The 7,500-nt window shown below is 36.9% G+C and overlaps 1 protein-coding gene and 1 long non-coding RNA gene across 2 annotated transcripts in view; one reads left to right on the top strand and one right to left on the bottom strand.

Moving 5' to 3' along the window:
* LOC136854025 (uncharacterized) overlaps positions 1–7,500 on the bottom strand; it is a 536,874-nt gene that overhangs the window by 55,094 nt on the left and 474,280 nt on the right. The window lies entirely within an intron of this gene.
* Positions 6,339–7,500, top strand: part of LOC136854027 (uncharacterized) — a 100,515-nt gene continuing 99,353 nt past the window's right edge. The window contains exon 1 of the long non-coding RNA XR_010857601.1: positions 6,339–6,725. This is a non-coding gene — a long non-coding RNA (uncharacterized lncRNA). The remainder of the gene's footprint in view (positions 6,726–7,500) is intronic.

The raw sequence follows: 7,500 nt of genomic DNA, 5'->3' as shown, positions 1-7,500 counted from the left end.
GTTTTTTAATGTGGATTTCAGCCACGTAAAATAAGCCTAATCCTTCGGGCCAGCCCTAGGAGAGCTGTTAATCAGTGCAGTGGTCTGGTAAAACTAAGGTATACTTAACTTTTCAGTAAAGACTATTAATGAAGAGCAATGTCTACGAACGACAGCTGAACGTTTCGTACCGTTCCTGATAGAACATCAAGATTCAAACCATAACAACGTTCCAGCAATAATAAGATCAACGTTTGTATAGTTACTGGCACAGTCAATGTTGCTGATGATTACTTCAGTGAATGACAACCCAGCCAATGGAGAAACGCAGACTACTGTATTGATGAATGTGATGAAAACGTATGATTTGAAAAACCAACTTTCTCAAGTCTCTTCAAGTTGCTAATACGGAGGTACAATGATACCGATTTTGACACTACATGTTTTTACAGAAAACAATACAGCACTCAAACAAAAGGTTTTCTGTAGCATGAGGCTTCGCCAAATTTTTTAGACAGTTTACCTTGCAATATGCTTTCCTCATTTCAACACATAAGAATACACTGGATCAAATATTGTGTTAGCCAACAAATCTTCCAGAATAGAGAGGCAAGTTTCAAGGGAGCGGTTAGCTCTCGTACCGAACAGGTTGCCAGACAGGGGAAGATAAGGAATGAGGGGCGATAACAGCGGCAATGCAGGTATAATTGTGTGCACTTTTGTATCTGAAGCATGGTAGAAATTTACTGAGTCCGCTGTATCTTTGAGCTGCTTCCCATTAGGGAAATTAAATAGTCTAAACGTAGTGATTTGCTCAGGGCTAACTGAAGTATTCGTGTATTACTCCGAAAATTATGGGATGGAAGAATCTGAATGCTACTAGGATTAGCAATTTGAGGCCAAAAGCCGTTTCCCGGAAGATTATCTACTTCTTCCCGAGAACTCTGATTGCTTACGCAGCTAAAGGTGGATCTGAAATGATTACCCCCATACGATTGCAACAGCATACCTCTAACTTCATCCACTACATATTAGCTGTGGATAATCACAAGACTGAGCTTCCTAGACATGGCATCTGCTCGACATTTCTCAGGGGCAAATCACTGGACTTTAACTTGCCTTTCATGAAGCTGATGCATCCTTCTTCTAGGCTACGTCAAGTCCGCTTTATAAAGACTTTTCCATGAGTTCTGCGTTCTGTCTTAAAAGATTTCCATACACAACTAATCACTGCAATTATTACGTTCGAAAGGAATTTGACAGCAGAGCAAACAGTTGCATGTTAGTCGGCTGAGCGTAAATTAATCCCGGATGGATTCCTATACGCAGTCATTTTCTGGAAGCTTGTTAAGGACCATTAATGGCTGGCAGGCGTTCATGTGGAGGATTTGTGTAGGACGAGATGAGCCATTTTAAGCTATTTGTAGTAAGGGTCATCATCAGCTCTTCCAAGACCATCGGACGTGCTGCAATTTACAACAGACCGATGCAATGCAAAGTGACCTGACTCTGGTCTGCAGGCAAGTATAGAAATACAGAGACCGTGTTGTAATGCATCAAAACCTTTAGAAGGATGTGAATTCAAGCTCGCAACGAAATTATTCACCTGAATACAAAATTTTGCATTAATTGTACGATTACTTAATTATTCATTTGTTCATTCAATAGTCATAAAATTCGATAAAAAAAAAAGCAGATATACGCTTCCTGGAACAAAAGTTGAAAAGCAAACATTCACCGACTTCAAATATGCACATTTGAAAATTTAGGAACACACACACACAAATTGCTCTTCAATACCAGTACAAATGGCTAATCCAAGCAAAAGAAACGGATGGAATGAAGGGGAGCAGATGGATAATGAGAGATAACTTCTGTTCATGAACCCGTTACAAACATAAACGGGAGCCCTTTTTGACCATGTTAAACATATTCCTGATATCTTGTGGCGAACCAATACGAAACATACAAGTTTTGGCTCAACCCATATTTATCAAAATCTTAAAGCCATATCATCCTTTACACAGGCTCAAAAACATCTCAGCAAATAGCCTCACTGTTTATACTTCATTAAGACATTTTAATCTCAATCTCACCGTTCTGTGGTCATGGAAATTTCAATTTAATTTTGTTTTTATTATAAGAATATATATATGGATTCAAGTCCTTCATGAAGTTTCGTAATTAGGTTTGGATATGACTTTCAAACCCTGCAGTCTGATGCCTAAATCTGTTTCTGATGGGCCAGGTTCTTTCTTCTTCGTCCTTGCGTTGTGACTGACGTTCCTACCTATTTCAGCAACTTAACATCCTACGAAATTTACGCACTCGATAAAAATACGTCCTCTCCATTGGCGCTACATTCACTTTAACTTAATTTTCCCTTGATCATACAGATCAGCTAAAAAGTGATGTCCATATTCTTCATGTTGCCTACAGGAATTTTAGATTTCAAGGTGGTAAACATTAGTTTAAGTTCCAGTAATCGTTATCCCGTGTTATTCATTTATCAAAAAATCCATGTATACATATGAAAATATATATATATATATATATATATATATATATATATATATATATATATATATATATATATATATATATATATATATATATATATATATATATATATACAAAGAAGTTACGATATAGGAAGAACTATCTGCTCCTTTGTATCACTTTCTACATGGGTTGTGGGGGAACACCATTTTTTTTCTTGTTAACTTATAACAAGGATATTGTTAATTAAAGAAATTGCCAAACGTATGTTTAATCTCTTGTTCATAAACTTTTTATATTCCCCATTTTATCGGGGTGGCCAAATTTGGTTTACATAATATCTATGCGCAGTATTTACATTAAAATATTGTATATATAAATACCTTCCATACTTTCTCTCTCTCTCTCTCTCTCTCTCTCTCTCTCTCTCTCTCTCTCTCTCTCTCTCTCTCTCTCTGCGAAGACATATCTTTGATATCTCAAATAATTAGTACTGATCCGGCATGGACAGATTCTCAGTTCATTAAATGAACTGAATATAGAATTTAGGCCAAAGGCCAAGCACTGGGACCTATGAGGTCGTTCAGTGCTGAAATGGAAATTGACAGTGAAAGGTTTGAAAGGTGTAACAAGAGGAAAACCTGGCAGTTGCACTATGAATCAATTGTTAGGAGAGCGTGGAAAGTAAGATGGAAGAAAGAGAATACGAAAGGAGGTACAGTAAAAGGAAAGAAAGGGGTTGCAGCTAGGGGCCTAAGGAAGGGACGTTGCCAAGAACCTTAAGTAATGCCTACCGGGCAGTTCATTAACAGAGTGACTGATGTACTTAAATTTGTTCTCTCGACGAATTTTCCTTCACAAAACTCTAACTCCGTAAGGTACCATGAAAGTAATAATATATTAAGGATTACTGTAAAAAAAAAAAAAAGAATTGACCCAAATATCATGAAAGAATACAATTAATCACACCATCAGATACAAAGCAGGAAATCTGCAAGTATCCGAATGCTTGCTCTTTCACCGCTGAAACCAAGCAATATTTTATAAAAAAAAAAAAAAGCAAATAAAGCACAAAAATCCTGCTATTAGAAAATAAAAGAACTAGTCAAGGTATAACGAAACAGCTCAGAATTTATTCATTCTTCACTGGATACAAAAGTTCAAGCTTATAATTACATTCCTCAGCCAGTCCTTATTCATGAAGGTTCCAGGACTGACAGTCAGATCTGGTCTTGGCTCTGCTACTTGAAGAAGCACAGTTCGAGGTTTGGTGTCGAGGGTGACTCTGCTTGAGTGATTTATTTATTATTGTTATTTTTTAAACTAGCATCGTCAATCCTCACCGACGCATCGGAGAGGGTCTATGGTTAATGTATTTAAAGGAGTATTAACACAGCCATTTTAAATGCGAACTAGCAACTTAACAGCAGACTGCTAATTGATTCAGACTAACTATATATATATATATATATATATATATATATATATATATATATATATATATATATACATATATATATATACACATATATATTATATATGTATGTGTGTATATATATACATGACTTTTTACAAAATTAAAGCATCGATTTTAAACTAATTAAGGTTTGAACAGAACATTTCCAAGAAAGAGTATTCCTTTTGCACGTCTAACAATATAGTTGCCTTTGAAGTATAAAATTTCAATATTATCAACGAATGCTATAACATGGACATTCATATTAACACGTCAGGCAGAAATATCACTCAAGGAAAATGTGAGATCTGAATAAAAAAAAATTCGAGTCAAAAGCTGAAGTGAAATGAAAATTTATATGTTCATGCAATCCACAGAAAAATCGGTGTGTATAAGCGTATTGTGTAGGTGGTGTGGAATTCTTCCTGCTTTCTGTAACAAGACAAGAAAACAGAAAGTTTATATTTCATGGTGGTAAATATTTGTATAAGTTCCAGTATTCGTTATCCCATGTTATTCATTTATAAAAAAATTCATGTATACCCACAAATATATATATGTATGCATATATATATATATATATATATATATATATATATATATATATATATATATATATATATATATATTATATACATATATATATATATACACACACATATATATATGTATGCATGCATGTATGTGCTCATCATATATTTTTAACTTACACTTTTTCCCTAAAAAGGGTGTGGCTCCGTGTGCCTTACGCCATATATATATATATATATATATATATATATATATATATATATATATATATATATATATATATATATATATATATATATATATATATATATATAGAAATCATCAACACACAATCACGTGTGGAACAGAAATAAATTTCTGACTCACGTCGGGATCGAACCCAGGTCTCTCAGGTGGAAAGCAAGGCCCAGTGGGTAACGCCCTTGCTTTCCACCTGAGAGACCTGGGTTCGATCCCGACGTGAGTCAGAAATTTATATATATATATATATATATATATATATATATATATATATATATATATATATATATATATACATACATACATACATACATACATATATATACATATGTATATATATATAATCATATGCCCTTTTTACACTGTAGAGGAGGTGGTGCCAGAGTGGGAGAGCCTTCCGGTTCTCATCCATGCCCTAGGGATGAGGTTTCTAGCCATGCACTAGTGCCAGTAGACTTCCATAAAAGAACTGACCTGAGGGCAGTATGCTAGGGTCGAACCCGGTATCTCGGGAATAAGAGCCCAGTGCTCTATCACTAAGACTGCCTCCCCCGCCCCCCACATCCGATCCACCCGCCATAGCACACATACAAACACAGGTCTCACCGATTCCACTGGCACGTGATGTCATGTCAGTAGATTCATGGCTGAGTGGGAAATTACTCTGGCTCACAATTCCTGGAACCGAGTTAGCTCCAAAACTGCTTGTTCACAATTACACCCACGTGTAATATAACGTGTCAGGAAAAGGGTGTGGGGCTGGCACTGTCATCCCTAAATAGGTTCGTTAAAAAAAAAACAGAAGGCCTCACCCTTAGCTTTTTTGGGCCACCCCTTTAAAAATGGATAAAGGTGTCTGGTGAAAAATACCTCTATGTGTAAATATATATATATATATATATATATATATATATATATATATATATATATATAATATATAATATATACATATACGGTGAAAAATACCTATATATATACCTATATATTATATACATAATCGGCCATAACTGTATACAGCAAGCAAAGACGAAGAACAGACAACACACACAGCTGAGAATGTCCGAGGGAAACCATAAAAACAAATAAATAAGATGCAAACAAACCTGACATACAAAAACCAGCACGCGATATTAGTTTCGCGAGGGGGAAAAAAAAAAGAGGTAAAAGTTGCAAGGAAAAATTGCCGTGACCGAACGTGAAGAGCCTAAGGAGGCAGAAGCGTGAAACTGTGGCTTGACTAAAGGTGGCGATCATGCTGATACAAAAGCCAGACTAATCATTACTGCCGTCAGAGACGGACCTCCTCCGAATCACAGAGGTTCCATGACAGCGCGACGTGTATGGGAGCTCCATCTCAGCAGCCTCCCGAAACCCCATAAATAACATGATTGGGACCCTAAAGACAGATTCGGCCGACTATAATGCAAAGACGGGCTTCTTTCGCACGCCCCTCCGTGAGACTAACGGCCTTAACGCCCTCAATGCAGTAGCACACGAGGTGGCCAACATGCTTACGTACACATACGAACACACGCACACAAAGGCACCATATTATTGAGCAGAGAAGAGTAAGAATAAAAAGCAAAAGGTGAGGAGGTAGAATAAAAAGAGAGAGAGAGAGAGAGAGAGAGAGAGAGAGAGAGAGAGAGAGAGAGAGAGAGAGAGAGAAGAACGCGATGGAGGAAAGAAGTGAGGAAAAATGATAAGAGATGACGGAAGGGAGGGAGGGATGATGATGATGCACATGCCTCAGTTGGGAGGCTTCGTTGTCCACCGGTGAGCTTTTCCTCCTCCTCCTCCCTCCCTCCTACTCCCCCCTCCACCCCAACACAGATTTGCACAGATGAGCCCTTTCAGGATGCAACGAACGAGGAACCAACCCACAGGAGCTGGCGAACGCTTGCTGTTGCAGCTCCTAAGCTCTCCAGATTTCCCGATAGGAACACTCCACGGCTCTGTGGTCCGCACAAATTCGACCCGATTATGGAGGAGCTTGGAGCAAATCTGAAGTTGACCAAAGGTAAGTGATGATGGCGATACCAACGACAATAATACAATCATGATAATATCTATATCCTCGCATTATTTCAAAGTAAATCGGAAATGGAAACGCGTTATCCACCTAGTGGCCCGTCTTCGATGCTGACATACCCACTCGATTCTTGCAGTAATTTACGTATGAGATTTTTAGGTATGCCGGATTTTGAAAATTCCTGTTGTACAAATTTTCGTTTTGGTTCGACGTGTCAATTCCCTGTACATCATAAAAATCTGCAAAATTAACAGATCAGCATCAGTAACTTAAGTCCATTTATAGAAATTAAATTCAACTGAGTAAACTTGTAATACTTTCTAAAAGCCTAAGCAACCAGCTTCTATATAAGAAAGAAACTACAAGTTTATCGTGGACAGATTTAAAAACATGCAAACTGATCCCTAGAAATGATATCCCCCAGAATTTGCTGTCTTATCAACTCAATCCCAGTATTTCAGCAAATGAAATCTAACATTTTCACAAGGACGTAGGTTACATACGGCCAATATTTCAGCTTATGTATAAGAATTATTTTCAAAAAGGAATCAACTTGACAGCATTTATCTTTTGCAAGTTTTTAGAACGATGCTTTCTCATACAAGAGAGAAATCGGACACTATGGTGTTCAAATAATCTTAGTAAGATAATTACAGCGGTTCTTTGAAAGTCGTGTGAACATAAGAATATTTAGATCACGGTTCATCTGCATGGAATGCAAATTAAATAAACCTGTGCATGCTGAAGGTCTGCGTCATGCAAA

This window comes from Macrobrachium rosenbergii, chromosome 28 (genome assembly GCF_040412425.1).
Source record: "Macrobrachium rosenbergii isolate ZJJX-2024 chromosome 28, ASM4041242v1, whole genome shotgun sequence".
Classification (NCBI taxonomy): domain Eukaryota; kingdom Metazoa; phylum Arthropoda; class Malacostraca; order Decapoda; family Palaemonidae; genus Macrobrachium; species Macrobrachium rosenbergii.
The sequence above is the reverse complement of the archived record's forward strand: the minus strand, read 5'-3'. Positions and strand labels throughout refer to the sequence as shown.